The sequence below is a fragment of the Schistocerca gregaria genome, chromosome 7, assembly GCF_023897955.1.
Source record: "Schistocerca gregaria isolate iqSchGreg1 chromosome 7, iqSchGreg1.2, whole genome shotgun sequence".
NCBI classification, from domain to species: Eukaryota; Metazoa; Arthropoda; class Insecta; order Orthoptera; family Acrididae; genus Schistocerca; species Schistocerca gregaria.
The window spans coordinates 149,514,108-149,535,664 of NC_064926.1; the positions used below are offsets into that span (position 1 = coordinate 149,514,108).

At 43.0% G+C, this 21,557-nt stretch overlaps 1 protein-coding gene and 1 pseudogene across 1 annotated transcript in view; one reads left to right on the forward strand and one right to left on the reverse strand.

Annotated features, from left to right (window-relative positions):
• The window catches only part of LOC126281761 (microtubule-associated protein futsch), a 791,323-nt gene that overhangs the window by 689,361 nt on the left and 80,405 nt on the right, over positions 1 to 21,557 (reverse strand). The gene's annotated exons all lie outside the window — the stretch shown is intronic.
• Positions 8,035 to 8,152, forward strand: LOC126282582 (5S ribosomal RNA; annotated as a pseudogene).

A 21,557-nucleotide genomic window follows, 5' to 3' on the forward strand; every position in this document is an offset into this window, starting at 1 on the left:
ATGATATTTCGCAATTAAGTAAGAGTGTTATAAGTCAGAAGTAGAGGGACTATGATCTGGAAATATATCGTGGAATGAAGATATGGTTTTATGGGAGTGTCTTGCGCTATAATTTCCACTAATTTTTACCTAGCCGCATCTGTTGCTAGTAATTCGTTTGATGGTGTGCTGAGATGCATCTATGCCTGTGACTGAACTAAGCCGTGACGACTCTGAACATGGATCCACTCTTGAAATTTCGGTTCTAATCCCCAACGGACAATCCACGTGTAGGTTCCCCATCGTTTCTCGGCACCGATTACGCCGGATGATGGAACGGTTCCTTTGGAAAGGGCTCAGAATTTTAGCTCTATCTATTGAACGCTCAGTCGGCAGGACATAACTTTTGGAGAACGGAGCAAAGAGTAGTCATTTGTCATGGTTACAATGAGAAATAGCCACAAAAATCAAAATTATTTTACCTAATCCGATTCCATTTCGTGGGAGATAATATTACGCCACTTATTGTGATATATTTGGTGTAAAATAAACTTTCGAATATAAAAGAAAGAAGGAAGATGCAGGTGAAGGTGCAACGCCCAGGTGTAGATTCGATTTCCGTATCATTCTTTTGGGAGATTCAACTTAGATAAAGTGATAAGTGAAAAAATAAGCGGGCGAGGCATAGAACTACAAAACTGCTGGCGCGTGTTAGATTCTTCGTCGTAATTCTTTTTCATTTGTATTTTTTAGTATACCTGACAATATTCTGATAATGGGAAAACCTTTGTTTTCTTTTCTTTTTTTTAAGTGGACCGATAGTTCTGTACTGACAAGTTACTCTGTAACTGCAATATATGATCTGAAGATGGGCAGCTAGCCTGAAACCGGTCATTGAAAATAAAAAATAGCGATAGAAGACTGAAATGCCATATACATATATTTTTAAAATAAAGGTCCCGTCGACATAATCAGAAATGGAGCACAATCTCGGAACATTTCACGGACAGGGAAGAAGATCGGTCGTGCCCTCTCGAAGGCACCGTGCCATTATGTATCTGGAGAGATTTAGGGAAGTCACGGAAAACGTATATCTGCACGACCGGACGCGGATTTGAACCGTTGTCGTCCCGTGCGCTGACCACTGCATCGGGTTTTAAACCGTAGGCGCGAAGGCAGATGCTACTTTCCCTTCTTTATTAAGAGTGCCTTCAGAATGATATCTTCCCTGTTATATTTATTAGAACGCCGTACATCACATTTTTCTTTATATGGCAGTCTGGTATAAAAGTACGTCTCATCAAGAATTACCTCCGGTTAGATAAACACTAGGACAGTATATATTTATTCTTGTGTCTTTTACCTATGAATAGCAATCCTTAAATTTTATCCTGACACATTTACATTCTTATCAGCTGTTTCCGAAACCGAGTATGGATAAAAGAGGAGCAGTCAGTGTAAGTCTTCCTTTCTTTGTTCTTTTATTATACCGCTCGATTTTTTGTTACAATGACCTATTTCATCCATGATGTATAACACTCTTTAGACCGTATTGGAGCCTAGAAAGTCTCCCAGCAGTGATCTGGGCTACAGATCACAATTAAAGGAGATCACCTGAAAAATAGAACCTATAACTCGAATAATAACAGAAAAAAGAATGATTTCTCAGTTATGACCTCTACGAATCGACAACTAAGTCACATTTCACAAAAGTCTGTTTTCATCTTGCCTCCTACTATACCCCATCAGATGGTACACATTTACCACATTTTGATCCCTAATTCTTTTTACTGTTTGAAAAAGAAGATTTGCTGTAGAGGTGAGGGACTGTGCGTCATTAAATACATGAAATATACTCAGTTTCTGATTATCCCCAACGAAAGCAACGAAAGTTGTTAAGAGATTATGAATAATCAGAACGATCCCTGTTAAGTCAACCTAATATATCCTCCTCTACTTTCACAAAACAGCTGTATGTCATCGTCGAATTGTGGTACGTAATTTCATTTCTAGAACGATATATTGTTGCCTATTACATTTTGCAAAATTATTAACAGGGGAGTTAGACATCTGTAAGTGCAGAACAGGGAATCGGTGATCATAATGCCGTTGCAGCATCCCTGAATATGGAAGTAAATAGGAATATAAAAAAAGGAAGGAAGGTTTATCTGGTTAGCAAGAGTAATAGGAGGCAGATTACAGACTACATAACAGATCAAAACGAAAAGTTCTGTTCCGACACTGACAATGTTGAGCGCTTGTGGGAAAAGTTCAAGGCAATCGTAAAATGCGTTTTAGACAGGTACGTGCCGAGTAAAACTGAGGGACGGGAAAAAACCAACGTCGTTCAACAACAAAGTTAGGACACTACTGCGAAAGCAAAGGGAGCTTCACTGCAAATTTAAAAGCAGCCAAAACATCTCAGACAAAAAGAAGCTAAACGATCTCAAAGTTAGCATAAGGAAGGCTATGCGTGAAGCGTTCAGTGAATTCGAAAGTAAAATTCTATATACCGATTTGAAAGAAAATCCTAGGAAGTTCTGGTCTTTTGTTAAATCAGTAAGTGGACCGAAACAGCATATCCAGACAGTCTTTGATGATAATGGCATTGAAACAGAAGATGATATGCGTAAAGCTGAAATACTAAATACCTTTTTCCAAAGCTGTTTCACAGAGGAAGACCGCACTGCAGTTCCTTCTCTAAATCCTCTCACGAACGAAAAAATGACTGATATCAAAATAAGTGTCCAAGGAATAGAAAAGCAACTGAAATCACTCAACAGAGGAAAGTCCACTGGACCTGACAGGATACCAATTTGTTTCTACACAGAGTACGCGAAAGAATTTGCCACCCTTCTAATGGCTGTGTACCGCAAGTCTCTAGAGGAACGGCAGGTTCCAAATAATTGGAAAAGAGCACAGGTAGCTCCAGTTTTCAAGAAGGGTCGTCGAGCAGAAGAACCTATATCTCATCAATCTGTTACAGAATTTTAGAACATGTTTTTTGCTCGCGTATCATGTCATTTCTGGAAACCCAGAATCTACTCTGTAGGAATCAACATGGATTCCGGAAACAGCGATCATGTGAGAGCCAACTCGCTTTGTTTGCTCATGAGACCCAGAAAATATTAGATACAGGCTCCCAGGTAGATGCCATTTTCCTTGACTTCCGGAAGGCGTTCGATACAGTTCCGCACTGTCGCTTGATAAAGTAAGAGCCCACGGAATATCAGACCAGATGTGTGGCTGGATTGAAGAGTTTTTAGCAAACAAAACACAGCATGTTGTTCTCAATGGAGAGATCCCTACAGACGTTAAAGTGACCTCTGGCGTGCCACAGGGGAGTGTTATGGGGCCATTGCTTTTCACAAGATACATAAATGACCTAGTAGATAGTGTAGGAATTTCCATGCGGCTTTTCGCGGGTGATGCTGCAGTATACAGAGATGTTGTAGCATTAGAAAATTGTAGCGAAATGCAGGAAGATCTGCAGCGGAGAGGCACTTGGTGCAGGGAGTGGCAACTGACCCTTAGCATAGACAAATGTAATGTATTGCGAATAAGTAGAAAGAAGGATCCTTTATTGAACGATTATATGATAGCGGAACAAACACTGGTAGCAGTTACTTCGATAAAATATCTGGGAGTATGCGTACGGAACGATTTGAAGTGGAATGATCATATAAAATTAATGGTTGGTAAGGTGGGTGCCAGGTTGAGATTCATTGCGAGAGTTCTTAGAAAATGTAGTCCATCAAGAAAGGAGATGGCTTACAAAACAGTCGTTCGACCTATACTCGAGTATTGCTCATCAGTGTGTGATCCGTACCAGGTCGGGTTGACAGAGGAGATAGAGAAGATCCAAAGAATAGCGGCGCGTTTCGTCACAGTGTTATCTGGTAAGCGTGATAGCGTTACGGAGATATTTAGCAAACTCAAGTGGCAGACTCTGCAAGAGAGGCGCTCTGCAACGCGGTGTAGCTTGCTGTCCAGGTTTCGAGAGGGTGCGTTTCTGGATGAGGTATCGAGTATATTGCTTCCCCCTACTTATACCTCCTGAGAAGATCACGAATGTAAAATTAGAGGGATTCGAGCGCGCACGGAGGCTTTCCGGCAGTCTTTCTTCCCGCGAATCATACGCGACTGGAACAGGAAAGGGAGGTAATGACAGTGACCTCGGCCACACACAGTTGGGTGGCTTGCGGAGTATAAATGTAGATGTAGATGTTAGATGCAGACATTGGAGGTTTTCCCATTCCGTACCCATGCCGGGGTTAAGAGGCAATACGGCGCAGGCTTTGTGTTAACAGACGTGGACGTCGTGGCACCGCGCCTCGGAGAGCCCGGGCGAGGCACGTGGGCCGCGGAAGACGCAGCCCCGGAAGATCAAAGGCTCCAGTTGGCCCCGCGATAAGCTGCCACGCAGACTGAACTAGCGGAGCGCGTAGCCGACGCGAAAGAGTTCTCATCGGCGCAGCAGCCAAGTGCCGGGATTAAATCCTTCTCGCTGGGGGTCCTTTTGAGCTCAAAGAGACTGCCAGTCGATAGCTTCGCCCTGACCCGACCCGCTCTCTGCAGCAATAAAATTCTTTGTCTCGCTGTAGAGGCTCCAGATGTTCGTCTTCACCTGTCAGCAATAGACTGTGCGTATCCCCCCCCCCCCCCCCCTCCCCTCTGCCGGCACATTTAGTCGTACACAAATAGCTTCGCGTCGAAGCACAGAGAACGGTGGCGCACTAACTCATCACATTCTTATCAAGACCTCAACTCTACGTTTCTCTTTACCAACCTAAACGATTCTATTTAGTATGCATAGGAGAACTCTAGTCTTGAAACGTACCTCAATTAGGTAATCATGCCACGAAAGAGATTCAGCGAAACGTTTTTTAAGTCTAGTTTTTCCTAGATCCTTCCCGTTTTTGTAATAACTGCAATGTATATCACTATACCCTTAGTAACAACTCGTTAGCCATATAATACAAAATATACTGCAACTGCTAGCACATACTCATCTGAATGTTCACTGTGAAAATGTGCTGTCAATGTGGACGAAGTATAGGGTGGACATAAAGGCTTTTCCTTACTACAAAACTTTGTTATTGAGGAATTATGATAGATACAATTATGTGGCTTGTTTCAAATGATAACACACTGAGTTTTTATGTATGCAGTTCTAAATGTGCTCTGGCGGTATCACTTACAGGAATTTCAACAGTGGGTAGTGTTCCAACAGGATATAGCGACGCCCAAATGGATACTATTTCCAGAGTGAGATTTTCACTCTGCAGCGGAGTGTGCGCTGATATGAAACTTCCTGGCACATTAAAACTGTATACCGGACCGAGACTCGAACTCGGGACCTTTTCCTTTCGCGGGCAAGTGCTCCACCAACTGAGCTACCCAAGCATGACTCACGCCCTGTCCTCAAAGTTTTACTTCTGCCAGTTCTTGGACGAAACCTTTTCAGACAGATGGATCGGTGGAGATGGTCCAACATCATAGTCAATAGTTTCACGAGACGTACAATTCATGCCTTTCTTGTGGCATTACGTTAAGTCCAATGTGTTCAGCTCATCAATTTGTAATGTGCAAAGCCCTTACGGCACGAATACTAGATGCGGTAGAGGCGGTGACGGGGGAGATTTTGGCTAAGACATAGAGAGACATTAAAGTCGCCTCTACGTTCTATGGGCAACAAATGGAGCACATAGATTTTTTTGATTTAAGCTACCATTTGCAACAAACTGCTACGCTGTATGTAGCACATTTCCTTAGAATCAAATTTTTGTAATCACGGAAAAGACTTAATGTCACCCTGTATAGTGCGATTCATGATTCACACATACCTTAAAATGAACGAAAAAATCGTTTTTTTAATGTAGGCCATCATATCATTGTTATCTAGAACCACGTTTTGAAGTGTAGCCTCTGTACGTAATCCTTTTGAATCAAGGACAGAAGATTAGAATTTGTTGCGCCGCTAAATAGGTCGTTTCAGGTGGGGCATAAGGTCAAAGTGGGGCACAATTTGGGAATGAAATCTGCCACGCAGTTTCGAAGTAATCGTGTAGGCATTCGCCTAATCGGCTTAGGGAAATCATGGAAAAACTAAGTCAGGATAGCTGGATGGTGATCGGAACTGCTGAACTGTCATCATCTCTGAGATGAGTCTAGGTACTACGCCACCTCGCTCTGTGTAATTAGTTTAGTCGTATGGCATTCTGAGTCAGTCTCTTTCTGTTTTAGTTATCGGTGTATAAAATTCTGCGAAAATTTTCCGCTCGCTAATATCCAAAAGGCATCTGCTGGGCCATTACGCCAGGAAATTAACTATATGGCACATTTCTTTGTGAACTGAATTTTATTGTTGTTTTATTGAAGCAGGTCTGATACGACAGTATGTGTGAGCTATTTGTGTTGAAGATTGACCACACGACATAGTACACCTGGGAACCTTTTAGTTTGGTTAGCCCGCCTGTATTAAAGACTTTGGTGTGGGGTACTGAAATGGATGATGCGGTGACTCATGGGCAGTGTGTGAGTTTACCTCAAATTTCACTTCAATTGGATGGTGATTTAAACGAAAGGTTCACATTTCAAAACAGGTTTACTAATTTGTTTTCACTTTGGGAAATGTCTCGCAAACGGATCCCATGTTTACAGAAAACTTTTTGCTTCTCTTATCGTGTGTGTCCACCAACGTCAGTTTTCGTTATTATTTATGATATGATACATTCCGTATGTGTAGCAGACTATATGTCAGAATTTTCGTAAGAACAGAGTTGTTACAACCCATCCTTACACTATTCCCTGTCCCTGAGCTAAGTGAGACAGATCAGTTCGATCCAATTGTTTATCAATCCATTTATTTTTCAAGCCACCTGCCACGAAGCGTGTGAGGTTGAGAAAGTTTTTTAAAAAAGTTGCAGTTATTATTGGGCACTTTTAGTAGCGCCTGCGGACTAGCAACCCGTCAAATACACTTACTGAATATGTCAATTACTGAAATCACAGTGGTTAGCACACTGGACTCGCATTCGGGAGGACGACGGTTCAATCCCGTCTCCAGCCATCCTGATTTAGGTTTTCCGTGATTTCCCTAAATCGTTTCAGGCAAATGCCGGGATGGTTCCTTTGAAAGGGCACGGCCGATTTCCTTCCCAAACCTTCCCTAACTCGAGCTTACGCTTCGTCTCTAATGACCTCGTTGTCGACGGGACGTTAAACACTAACCACCACCACCACATACTGAAATCAATTTATTAACTTCTATGTGGCTGGTTTTTTCATCTCTTACCGAATTACAACGTCTATCTCATATCGTGGAATGTGTTTACTGGGAGGTATCTAACTTTAAGACCGCGCGTTCCTTAATTCGTAGATTTTGACATCAGGGCCCAGAAGAAGTGCCCCTCTTCTTTCTTCCCTGGTGTCTATAGATCTGGGTACGTCAGTTGTTAAATATCTCGTTAGAGAGAGTAAAAACTGTTTGCTATATTATTAATTTATCTCTAGTCGTCAAAAAACAATGAATACAGTTAATTAGAAATGAAATAACAAGGGGCGAATTGGTTTTTATGCTTCATAAGAAAAGCGTTCAGTTTCGTAGGTCATTCATGCCCACGTCCACGCACACACGCGCGTTCAGGAGTGGATGTCGTGACAATTTTTCGTGCTACGTTTTGCGTGTTTGCTCACCAAACATTTTCTGACGTAAATCGCCATGCGCGGCAATCACAACAAGTGATAAGGGGCAGGAGATCGCGTGCTATACGCAAGAATTTTTCTAGGTGTTTGAATTTTAAGGAGGAGGTTGACTTCTCGAAGGTGTTTGCGAGGAGATATTGACCAGAACCCCACGCGAAGATTTCTCTTGCAGTATTAATCGTGTTTCCTGCTTCCACATGGTGCTACGCTGAGTGTAACCACTATATCGGCAAATTTTTATCGTACACTTTCTGATTGTGACGGCGTTATGCATTATAGACCCCAACAAGTAAACTGGGTCAAATGTTTTGGGTAACCACTATGTAATACTGATTTGTACGTCGTTAAGCCAACAGCCTTGCCGCAGTGGTAACAACGGTTCCCGTCAGGTCACCGAAGTTCAGCGCTGTCGGGCTGGGCTAGCACTTGGATGGGTGACCATCCTGTGTGCCGAGCGCTGTTGGCAAGCGGGGTGCACTCAGCCCTTGTGAGGCAAACTGAGGAGCTAATTGATTGAGAAGTAGCGGCTCCGGTCTCGTAAACTGACATAGAGCCAGGAGAGCGGTGTGCTGACCACATGCCCCTCCACATCCGCATCCAGTGGCGCCTGTGGGCTGAGGATTACACGGCGGCCGGTCGGTATCGTTGAGCCTTCCAAGGCCTGTTCGCACGGAGTACGCCGTCGCTAATTCGATGAAATTTATGCAACAGATGTATCATTGGTGCTTTGCACATCACTAATAATGTTGCACTATGCCTTTCATAACTGCTGCCTTACGTATACTGGTAAAGGGCGTGACAGTTTTTGTACGTTTTGTAGAGCGTTTGGTGCTGTTACGTTAGAGAAAAATTAGCGGTTATATTTGAATTTCTGCGGAAGCCACGACTATATCAGCGTCCCTCCCTCCTAGATATCGTATTCCGTAACCTCTACCCCACGGTGAGTTGTGTCGGCCAATGGCAATCTCTATTTGACTGTTTAAGAGGACCGTAACAACAATCACGATAAATTCAGCGCACTCATTGCGACCACCTTCCAAGAAAGACATCAAGATTGCAGCACCAGCATACCCATTTAACCTTTCCTCCAATTCAACCTTTCACCACTCACGAACTTCTGTTACCCATAGTTGATGAATCATCAACTTTAAGTGGTTCTGTTTCACTCTATGAGCCATCAACATCGTCGTCGTACCTAGTCTTGAGATAAGTGAAATCAGTTTTGAGCGAGAAAAACACGTTTCTGAGTCACAAACTAAAATTTCTTTGCAGACGTATGTGACCATACTTTCTTCAACACTCAGTGATACAGATAGCCTTGAGCGAAATTGTTTATATTACATAGATGTGAAGCGTTTCAGTAATCGTGATCTTCAGAATCTATGGTGTAAATAACGGATACGGAACAGCGATGTATTTAACATAACACTGAATCAACCTACAGATGATTACATAAAATAGTTACCACTCAGTAATGGAACAATGAAAGAAAATATCTTCTCAAAAGAGCCATTTCAAGAAAATACGTGACCTGAATGAAGACCGAATGACAGCCGGCACGCAGTATCGTGCGAACGAAAACTATGTACATCTGTATTTATGTCAACGTTTTCTCTTCCCTAAATTGGCCTACCACCCATATTTCCTCTTGGTATCATCCAACATTATTTTGGATATGCTTTTGAGTATACGTTTGTATGATTCCTTGAACTTTATGTTTTTGTGTGTATAATTACGACTTTATAAGGCTTTAGTCTGCAACCGCATTACATAGCTATTAACCATTAAGACGATACCTCCGGGTGCTATTATTCCGTCCTCTAGCGACGGGTAACATTTTTCTTGTGCTTCCCAATATACTCCATACAGCTGGCATTGGCTCCACACAGGTCACATGTCAAGAATTCACAGTGTTTGATTTTATTGTTACAAGTACTTTGTTCACTCATCTATTGCTTGACTTCATATTCTATGAAATACGGGGGCTGGCTAAAAATATGGAAACACCTCGAGAGATACATCCTTGAACATAAATGCTAATCAAACCTGGAGGTTGCGCTGTTGTATTTAATTACGAACGTTATCGGTGCAATGTCCACAATATGTTGCAAGTGTCAATCGTGGGAAAAACTGCGTTCTGTGTAATTGATGATAATGAGGTCCCATACTCCGAGGAGCGTAGGGGACGATGTGGGAGACCCACACCGCCGACTAGGCAAGGGCCTAGCGGAGGTGGTTTGCCATTGCCTTCCTCGACCATAATGGGGATGAATGATTATGACGACGACGGCACTACAACGCCCAGTCATCTCGAGGTAGGAAAAATCTCCGACCCCGCCGGGAATCGAACCCGGGACCCCGTGCGCGGGAAGCGAGAACACCACCGCAAGGCCACGAGCTGCGGACTCTGGTGCATTATATCGGAGATAAGTGCGTTAGAACTTGGGCTAACTGTTGATGCTTGCATGGTGCTTGCTTCCACAGCAAAGGTAGCCGAAGTGTTTTGTGTTTCAGTAGGCACCAAATCGAAGATTTATACCGCATACACGAAAAGCGGAGAAACTTCATCCGCTAAGTAACAACGCTGACGAAAGTGTGTGTTGGGTGAAAGTAACAGACTGTCACTGAGGAGAAATGTGATAAAAAATAGGGGAACGTCATCCGCAAAAGTCATTGCAGAAATGAACATCGCTCTCGCGAATCCTGTCAGCACAAAAACAACACAGAGGGAGCTAAATAAACAGGGAATTGCAGGGCGACTAGGATTTCAAAACCACTCATCAGCGATGCAAAAGCCCGTACCAAGAAAACCTAAACCTGGACTGGGCGATGGAACAAAGACATTTGGTTGGATGAGTTGCACATCGCTTCCAACTTACGGCGGTGTTTGTATCCCAAAAGTGAAAGATGGCGAAGGCTCGGTGATGCTTTGAGCGGCCATAACGTGATATTCTATGGGCCCCAGGGGTACTCTGCAAGATGTCATTACTGTCATTAAATGTGTGACCCTTTCAGCTGATCAGGTCCATCCAGTGGTACAATGTTTGTTGCCCAATGGTGATGCGGTGCTCCAAGACGACATGGACTCTGTCCACACAGGTCGCATCGTTCAGGACTGGTTTTGTGAGCACTAAGAGGAACTTCATATCTTCCTTGGCCACTATAATCGCCGGGTCTCAATATTATTGAGCCTTCGTGCTCTACTTTAGAGAGAAGGGTGCGTGATCACTATCAATATCCATCATCCCTATCTGAACCTGTAACTATTTTGCAGGAAGACTGGTACAAGATTTCCCTAGAAACCACGAGAAGACAGGAAATTGTTTTGAATGCCAGCTATTTTCCCACAGAGTGTCAGGCATGGTAATGTGTTGTGTTTTTGGTATGTCCGTATTTTTCTCCATCTCCTGTATAATGTTGTTTTGTGTCCTGTCTTTATATCATAGAATCTGAAAATGATAATTGCTGACATACGTCAAGTGTAAGGAATAAAGAGTGATTACGATCAAGATGAACCTTCAGTATCATTAATAGCGTTAAGTCTCAGAAGAAAGTCATTTTGAAAACACAACTGCATGAAACACATTTTATTACGACCTGTTTTGATCCACATTGATCACATACATGGTATTTAAAAGATCGCACCTTTAAATGCGTATTCCGTAATCTTTTGATGGCATACACGTTGGCTGAGGACGGAGTGTACCGTACCTATATCCGATGTTATAAAGTTTGCACATTGAGCAAACTGCGAAGGAAAGCAAGCAGAAATTTGGAAACGAAACTAAAATTCAGGGAGAGTAGGAAAAAAGCTTTGCAGTTTGTAAACGGCTTGATATAGCAGCCGAACAAAATGGAAAGTGTGTAAAGAAGGATGTAAGGTGAATATGAACAAAAGTAAAACTAGAGTAATGGAATGTTGTCGAATCATATCAGATGATACAGCGGGTTTAGGTGAGACGCCAAAAGTAGCAGATGAGCAGCAGAATAACTGACTTTGGCCGAAGTAGAGAGGATATTAAACGCAGACTGGCAAACAAGAAAATTATTGCTGAAAAAAATGCTAATTTCGAATTTAAATTTAAACATTAGGAAGTTTTTCTGAAGGGAGTGAATGAGTTAGTGGAAGTTAAATTGCACAGAGAGACAGTAGGCTAGTTCAAATGGATGAAATGAATATTGACTGCAGTAGCCGGCCGCGGTGGTCTAGCGGTTCTAGGCGCTCAGTCCGGAGCCTCGCGACTGCTACGGTCGCAGGTTCGAATCCTGCCTCGGGCATGGATGTGTGTGATGCTCTTAGGTTAGTTAGGTTTAAGTAGTTCTAATTTCTAGGGGACTGATGACCATAGATGTTAAGTCCCATAGTGCTCAGAGCCATTTGATCCATTTTTTGACTGCAGTAGTTATTTTCGGAGGAAGAGACTTGCACAGGCTAGAGCTGTATCGAACTAGTTTTCGGAATGAAGACGGCGACGAGGACGTTCTTCCCCGTATTACCGTAGATCAAATCATGATCATCAGTTGTTCATAAGCCACCACTGTTAAACATCTCTGTTTACCTTCAAATACCATACATTTCATATCACTATTTGACTAGCTAGTCTAGTCGTTAGCTTCGTTGGCTACTGACTTCAGCTCTCCTTCTGTTCCCAGCGACGACGATTTATGTTGGGGAAGTGTCGAACGAGATTTACTCATTCTCGTGAGGACTGGAACATTAATATTTTCATCGTACTAGGGACAGTAACGGAGACGGGCAAAGTGTTTTGAAACTAATATTTAGTGGTACAGTCAGATAGTAATTCGCAGAAATAATCAGTCCTAGCCGAGATCGGCCTCCTTCAAATCACGAAATGAAGTCAAAATATACTTCAATTGTGTAGGCAAGTAACTACATTTTACCGAGCGAGGTGGCGCAGTGGTTAGCACACTGGACTTGCATTCGGGAGGACGACGGTTCAATCCCGCGTCCGGCCATCCTGATTAAGGTTTTCCGTGATTTCCCTAAATCGCTCCACGCAAATGCTGGGATGGTTCCTTCGAAAGGGCACGGCTGACTTCCTTCCCCGTCCTTCCGTAATCCGCTGAGACCGATGACCTCGCAGTTTGGTCTCTTCCCCCAAAACAACCAACCAACCAACTACATTTTCTACGCAGCTGAGCTGAAACTTTCGAGTTCTGTGACGTACTTGGTCACAGTGCCAGCAAACATACGTTCCAAAAATGTGTTGGGTGTATAATCACAAACAGCCGATGTGTCATCAAATTATCGCGCAGCTTGAAGCCACACACGTTTTGTCACTACCATCTTCATAAGTACACTTCTGCTTTTAGTAATTCGCGTACCCTAAGACCGCAACACACTGAGGTGACAGAACTCATGGGGTAGCCATACGATAATATACCGATGGCGGTAGGATCGCGTACACAAGGCATAAAAGAGAAGTGGTTGGACGGAGCTGTCATTTATTCTCAACTGCTTCGAGTGAAAAGGTTTCCTACGTGATTATAGCCGCACGTCGTGAGTAAACAGACTTTGAACGCGGAATGGTGGTTGGAGCTAGAAACACGGGACATTCCGTTGTTAGAATCATCAGGGAATTCAGTATTCAGAGAATCACAGTGTCAAGAGCGTGCCAAGAATAACAAATTTCAGGCATTACCTGTCACCACGGAAGAAGTAGTGGCCGAAGGCCTTCACTTAATGACCAAGAACATTTCGCATAGTGGTCAGTGCTGACAGACAAGCAATAACCTCAGAAATCAATTCGAGACGTACGACGAACGTATCCGTTAGGACAGTGCGGCGAAATTTGGCGTTAATACGCTACGATAGCAAACGACATCGCCGGCAGTACCTCTCTTGAACTCGTGACCATATCAGTTGGACCCCAGACGATTGGAAAACGGTAGCGACGTCATACGAGTCCCAATTTTAGTTGGTAAGAGCCGATGGTAGGGTTCGAGTGTGGTGCAGACCCCACGACGGTATCAAGAAGGCGCTGTTCAAGACGGCGGTGGCTCCATAATGGTGTGGGCTGTGTTTACAGCGAATAGACTGGATGATCTGGTTGTGTTAGGCTACTTTGAGCCCATTTGCAGTCGTTCTTGGACTTCATGTTCCCTAACAACGGAGGAATTTTTGTGGATGGCAAAGTGCCATGTCAATGGACTACGATTGTTCGCTATAGATTTGAAGAACGTTCTAGACAGTTCGAGCTTCTGATTTGCCTCCGATATAACCCCCACACGAGTCCCATAGGATCGAAAGGCCAGTTCGTGTACTAAATCCTTCACTGGTAACACCTCCACAACTATGGACGGATAAAATGGCTCTGAGCACTATGGGACTTAACATCTGTGGCCATCAATCCCCTAGAACTTAGAACTACTTAAACCTAACTAAGGACATCACACACAGCCATGCCCGAGGCAGGATTCGAACCTGCGACCGTAGCGGTCACGCGGTGCCAGACTGAAGCGCCTGGAACCGCACGGCCACACCGGCCGGCCTATGGACGGATATAGAATCAGCACGGCTCAATGTTCCTGCAGGGGACTTCTAAAGATTAGTTGAGTTCTTGCCACGTCGAGATGTTGCACTATGCCGATCAAAAGGCGCTCCAACACGACAGTAAGAGACACGCCGTGACTTTTGTCACCCCAGTGTGTACCACCGCCAGGCATCAGGCCGTGGATGAAGGGCCAGTCCACAGTGGAGCTGCGGTGGTCCCAGTTGCCGTACTAGATGCGTCCGCCAACTGGCGCCGTAGCTGAGTCGCGTCGATGCATCGCGCAGCTAGCGGCGACCGCCTAATTAGGCTAACACGCCTAATTAACGGACAGCCCGTGGGCGCCCGCGCAGCACCACCTAACAGCTGGCTCTGTCCTGCTCTCCTCTGGCCAGACACACTCAGATTGTGCACGGTTTAGCAGCACCTAACCCGCTAACGATACGAACTCTTAAACTTGTTCCCTTACAAGTAAACCTATCCATGCGATATACTTTGATTTTAATCGTCTTTGAATATGTTTTAGTGTAGAGCGAAATAAAAGACAATCTTTTTTAAACGTACCCATATGGCCGTTAAGAGCGTGAGACACGCTCTAGGAAAAATTGAGTTTAATACTTCTGAATGAATATCGTTTGTTCTGGCGTGACCGGAACGAAGGCGAAGAATGCAAGACCAGAGAAAGCGGTGAAAAGACGTTGGCCAAATGTGTGCGGAATAGGACCGCACCATGACAGGAACACCCTCAAGCCAGCCTCGGCCGCTCAGGTCAGCTCAGTATACGGACATTAGTGGAACGTATTCGTGGAGCGTGCTACAAAAACAACTAGTTGTGGTCCTTAACACTTACTTGTCTCGACTTGTCTATAGCGACGAACATAATTGTTTGCATGTCGTGCATCGTTTGCGACTACTACTTTTAAATCTCCAAATTAAGCATTGTCAATAATCTTCTTTATAGAAATTAAACCGCTAATGTTATTTACTTCGTTGTACAGCATTCGGAGAACGCTGCGTCACTTAGGCACCCTATACGAGACGAATGGCCGATACCCAACACCGCTGAAACGGCAACACGTGAAAAAAATTCAAATAAACGTTTTATGGTTGTTAACGTGCGTTACAATTGTGCACTCTGATTTGTCCAATCAGTCATTTTTTCGAAATCCCGCTTTCTTATTAATTTGTTTTTCATTTCGGCAAATGATCAATAGCAAAGCTATACTATCGTTAATACCAAATTCAATCTTATGTGATGAAATGTTATTTCAGAGATGTAATTCTCCGTAACAAAGTGCATTCGGTATTTTTTGACTGTAACAGTTCTTCGCCTTTCTCATTATTGTACAGGTTTACAAAAATGTTACAACAGTAAGGTAGAAGCAATTTAAAATATAGCATAAGTAAATTTGAAATGGTTGCAACTTGAAAACAAAGAATGCACCAAACGTAAAAAGAAAATGAATAACACACAAAATATTTTATATTTCATAAAATTGCAAGGAAAAAATATGTATAACAGTACACGTGGTATACTCGTTTAGAATATATTTATTTGGGAGGGACTCATGAAACAACTAAACATGACAACTTACAGATATACATATATGTTTGTAGCTTATCTATGACGAATGTGTCTTTGGAATGCCACTTTATCATGTGCGCTTGAATTAGGCATTAACGATGCTATACGTTTTGCTATTAGTCCAATTTCGCAATGAAAAAAAAAATAGTGGCGGTAGAGGGTGGGGAGGGGGAAGGGAGAGAGAAAAGATTTAGAAAAAAGTGACATTTTCGACAAATCCGCGTGCACTGGGGTAGCGTATAGTAGCATACATTAAAAATCGTAAAACTTGTATTTAAAGTTTCTTTATATCTTTTACCGTGTAGAGGATATTTATTCAGAAATATTAAACTCAATTTTTGAAGTAAGGGGTTTCACCCCTTAACGGCTGTATGGACACTCATAAAAAAAAGTTGGGTTTCTTATTTTGCTCTGTACTACAACATATTCATAGCTGGTCGAAATGGAAGAGTATTCCTTGGATAAGTTTACTTGCTAGTCTCTGCGCTAGAAGATGATTCCCCAGAACTGGAATAACGGGAAATTATTCTCCCTCCTTATAAAGGAGACAAGAAATAAAATGATGATTGTGTTTGGCTCCAGTGTCTAACATACAGGGTGATTTTGCTAAATGGAGGCAAACTGCACGGAATGATTTCTAACAGGAAAAGGAACAAAATGGGGTCATATGGACTTACGGCGAGAAATGCCTTCCATGGGAGGTACACCAACTTGAATGTGGAGATAAAAGATCTTTGACAGCGCATGTTTGAGTGACTGAAAGGGCACATGAGAACACACAGGAAAAAGGGAATGTTGTGTCTCGACTAGTGTGTTAGTTGTAGGATACTAACCGATCAGCATGGTTCAGCCTCAATGCATGGATGAGCATTATTGGAGACCGGACTGCCAGACCAGTCGTCCTTCTTCAACGCCTCACTGGCGCAGATTATCTGCACTTCCTGTGGGTGACATTCCCTGCTACTACGTGGCGGTGCTCCATCTCATTTCCGCGATTCTGTGCTAAGACATCTTAACGTACATCCTGAACTGGCGGTAGTGGTACGCTGTCATGATACCACAAATACCTGCACAGACAGAACGATCCCACATGCTTGCTGTGTCTCTTGTCTGCGTTCATTGAACCTACACTATCAAATATTTTTAACTTCCACCTTGAAACAGTTGTACCTTCCTTGGAACGCATTTTCGGTCGTATGTCCATATGACATTTTCTTTGCTATATCCTCTTATGGACCATTTCATGCAGTTTGTCCCAGTTTAGCAAAACCATCCTGTGGAACATATCCCCTGAAAGTGTCACCAACAACCTAGAGAAGAAACAATGTATTTCAGTCAGGAAAACTATGTCGCTGATTTTAGAAGTGACTGTAGGAGAAGTGATCATTTGTAGACCACAGACATCACAATTTTTTGAGATCACCACTTCAACTGAGATTTATAGGTTTTTAAGAATGATTTTGACTAATTTTCAACCCAATTTATACAAACGATCTTTGAGAAATAAGGCATTAAGTCAGATTGGATGGAGAAAATTCCGCATCACAAAGCTATCCTAAGCATTCCTACAGAAAGATTTCATATTCTTGAAATGGGGATGCTGAGAGTGAATATGTATCAATGAAACGTATCTGAAGAAACTCCGATTTGCTGGTGACACTGTACTGCTAGACTCTGGTGATGAAGAAGAAGGCGACAAAGAAAGGAAGAAAGTAACAGTGAGCTCAAGAAGTAAGGTTGGGAATCAGATTAAAATAGTGTATCCTAAACACATGGAAAAGAAAATCGTTTAATGGAACTCGCAGAACAAGTGGGCAAATATTTGTACTTTTAGAAGGTCAAGACAACGATTGGAGTGACATGCGTTTACTTCAATACAGGACAAAAAACGGCCTGGGAAGCTTTTGATAAAATAAGTAGTTAAAGAAACGGTTCTAGTAGCTACTTATAGATAGTTTGTAGTCAGTGAGTATTAACAGTGTCGATTTTTAACAGAAAAATTGGACATATTTAAGCAATAACTGTTTAGATACTGATGGTAGTTCAGAAAACAATGGAAAATAGTGTGTTGGAAGTTGCTTGGGAGGATAGGGAAACAGGCAAATGGATCAGGGGACACACTGCAAGGGAATACGTCATCGTGAGTGCAATGAAAATTAAATGGATGAAGGCAGTAGCGATCAGAAACGGAGCAATTACAAATCTAATGCTGACGGTTGCATACATCAAGGCGTCGCTGTTACGTCAGAGCTACATCTTGTCCTTCCTTCCCTGCCAGTGTACTTTGCAACTCCGACGGTCCTGAGAACGGTAGCGCTACAGTCTTTTCCTGCTAGTCTATTCGAACCCTCTTACTGAATCGTGCAGGAGTGTAAGGCCACTCGTGACCTAGTGCGGAAATTGAGTGCACGATCTTGCTGTGGTAAAGCAGCACTGGCGCAATGAAATGACGGATGTGGCTGATCAAGTGGCCTCTAACGAAGCCGTGTTTCGTGGTATTATGTATACGAGGGTAATCCCAAAAGTAAGGTCTCCTATTTTTCTGTTTATTTCTACAATGTTTCACATCAGCTTACAGACTGGATATTTAGCTATTTTTTACATAATCACCATTTCTGTCGATGCATTTTTGTAGACGCTGTGGCAGTTTCTGTGTGCCCATGTCATACCAGTTCGCCACTATGCTGTTCAAAAAGTTATGAACTACTTCTTTCACCTCGTCGTCGGAGCTGAATCGCCGGGACCACAGTTAACGCTGACGGGTACTGTGAGACTCTGAAAAAACTCAAATGGCAATTCAGAACCGGAGAAGAGGAATGTTGAGCAAGGGCGTGCGCATTCTCCATGACAACGCTCGCCCACACATCTCTCGGCAAACCGTTGCCCTCCTGCAACAGTTTCAGTGGAACATAACCACCCATCCACCCTATAGTCCTGACTTGGCGTCCAGTTCCCTAGGTTAAAAGAACATTTGGCCGGAAAGCGTTTCAGCTCCAACGACGAGGTGAATGAGAAGGTCTATAACTTTCTGAACAGCATGGCGGCGAGCTGGTATGACATGGGCATACAAAAACTGCCACAGCGTCTACAAAAATGCATCGACAGAAATGGTAATTATGTCGAAATATAGCTAAATGTTCAAGCTGTAAACATTGTAGAAATAAACAAGTCTATGTACGTATAAAAAATAGGAGACCTTACTTTTGGGAGTACCCTCGTACAATTTTTTATGTTCTCTGTCAGAGAAAGATTGATGTTTGTAATTTGTTCGGTCCTACAGTCCTCACTTCAGACGACAAACACACGAATTTCCTCCAAAGCAAACTAAGTGATTGTATTGTAGTTAATTCCACGTCCACTGTGAGGGAACAAATGTGCTCAGTCAAACGGAAACAGTCCCTGCGACCAAAAAGTGCTCAATTTGTGCATCCTTTTGGTTGTGACAACTTTTGTATGTCTAATAGTGGCTCATTACTGATTTACGTAAAGTTTTCGAAGACTGTCGTGCTATTATTTTAATTATTGATCACGACTCAGCGAATACACTTCATCCTTGTAGCCTGTTTTCTTGTGCTGTTATCCACAGACTCCGTGATGGTAGAAAGTGTGTGTGTGTGTGTGTGTGTGTGTGTGTGTGTGTGTGTGTGTGTGTGTTTCAACCTGTTAGACTTTGAAATTACGAGGGTCGTTCCGAAAGTAATGCCTCCTATTTTTATTCACGAAAACTACAGGAGATACATAAATTACAACAGCACAGCTAAATAGAACAATATTTCAGCTACAGACTCTTTTTCCACATAGTCCCCACCACTAGTTATGCAGTTTAGGCTACGATGAACCAGAGCCTACAAGCTGCGCTTGCAAAAGTCGGAACCTGCTGAGGCTAACCACAGCACCCGAATATTGAAAATGTTCGCCACGTACTCCATCTTTCAGAAGTCAAAAGAGATGGAAGTCTGTAGCAGCTAAATCGGGACTGTACGATGGATGTGGTAAGACAGTCCAGCGGAATTTTATAATGAGTTGTGTGGTGGCAAAACTGGTGTGGAGCCTGACGTTATCATGTTGCAGGTGAAAGTTGGTCTTCTTCTATGGAACTGTCATGGAAATTCCGGCTTTCATCTTGGTCGGTGCTGTTATTTAGGGTGCTGAATTGACAGTTTCTCAGGCTCCAGGACATCCAAAACAACCATACCCTGGCTATCCCAGAAGACTGAGCGCATCACTTTGCCTGTGTCTCTAATTCCTTCTCTGACTGACAATTCGCATGTCGCCATTTCACGCACTGTCTTTTGGATTTCAGCTCGTAGTGGTGGCACCACGCCTCATCTACGGTGACGACGCTATTCAGAAACCTGTCAGCTTCATATTGATCCAACAAGTTCCGACCAACTTCCATTTGATGTGTTTTCTGTTCTTTGTAAGCATTCAAGGGACCCATTTCGGCAGACTGTGATAACGAAGATGTTCAAACATTGTTTCCAAGGCATTACAGCTGTACTCACAATTCGCTGGTCGTTATCCGCCGATCAGCATGGGTGAGTTGATCAAGACGCTCTTCATTGAGAGGGATGACAACTGTGCAGAGTCTAGCGAGCCGTGGCTTGTCGTACATACCCCTTTCACTACCTTGAAAATTACGTATCCATCGCTTCTCATTGCTCACGTTTATTGTATTGTCTCTATGCACCTTCAGCAAGCGTCGATGGATTGCAATCGGCACAATTTCTTCAGCAGCAAGGAATTCAATCGCACATCGGTGTTTTATACCGCGTTAGCATTAGACTCCAAATTGGAACACTCGTCTGCTGGTACCAACTACCACAGAACAACGGAACCAACTGCAAATCAAGGAGAAGGTTCAGGCATTAGCACTACATCAACGACATCTGGTGTGGATATCCAGAGTCACCACAAAAAACCAGGAGCCATTACTTTCGGAATGACACTCTTAATTCGCTGAATGCGACTTCTTTGACGTCAGTTGGAGATCCACCAAGTAACAGTGCCATATGAAAATTTCTGAATGACCGTGACTCGAACCCAGGTTTCCCGCTTGTCGCGCGCGCCCACCTTAACCACATCGTGTGATATGATTGTTTTGTATTAATGTGGCAGTGCGAGAGAGAGAGAGAGAGAGAGAGAGAGAGAGAGAAAGACATTCTTTATTACTCTGTGGGGTAGTAAGCTTACGTAATTATTCTTAGATAGTAAAGCTCTTGATCTTGTTAAGATATAAGTTCATGAGAGACAAGTCCATCCTTAATTGAGTAATACAAATTTACGCCACCGCAATACAACGAAAGAAATTTGTATATACAGCTGTATATATGATAAAGAATCGCTATTTCATGTGCGAGAGGAAGTACATTGACACTGAGGTCAATGAAACTTCGTTCATTTCAAAAAGGTACGTGCTATTTCCACAAACGACGTATACTCAAGTGTAACCTATTAATGAATACCAGCTAGAGAGCAATGCCGACGGGAGAGTTCAGTTTTAATTAAACAATTTGATGCTTTCTCCGAAAAAGAAGTGATTTCAGGATTTTTTTTTTTTCTCGCCAATGTTTCTAAGAACTAAAGGCAAATCTCATTGTTATGCGACAGGGCCCCGATGAATATTTCTCCGCAACTTTGATTAACGCTTCCAGCTTCAATATAGCATCTGCAGCAGCTGGAGCAGATCACCATAACAACAGAAGCGTATAGTGTGAAAGCAGTTTCACCCATCGCCCTGTGTCCCACCGACGGTGTATGTATTCACTACAACA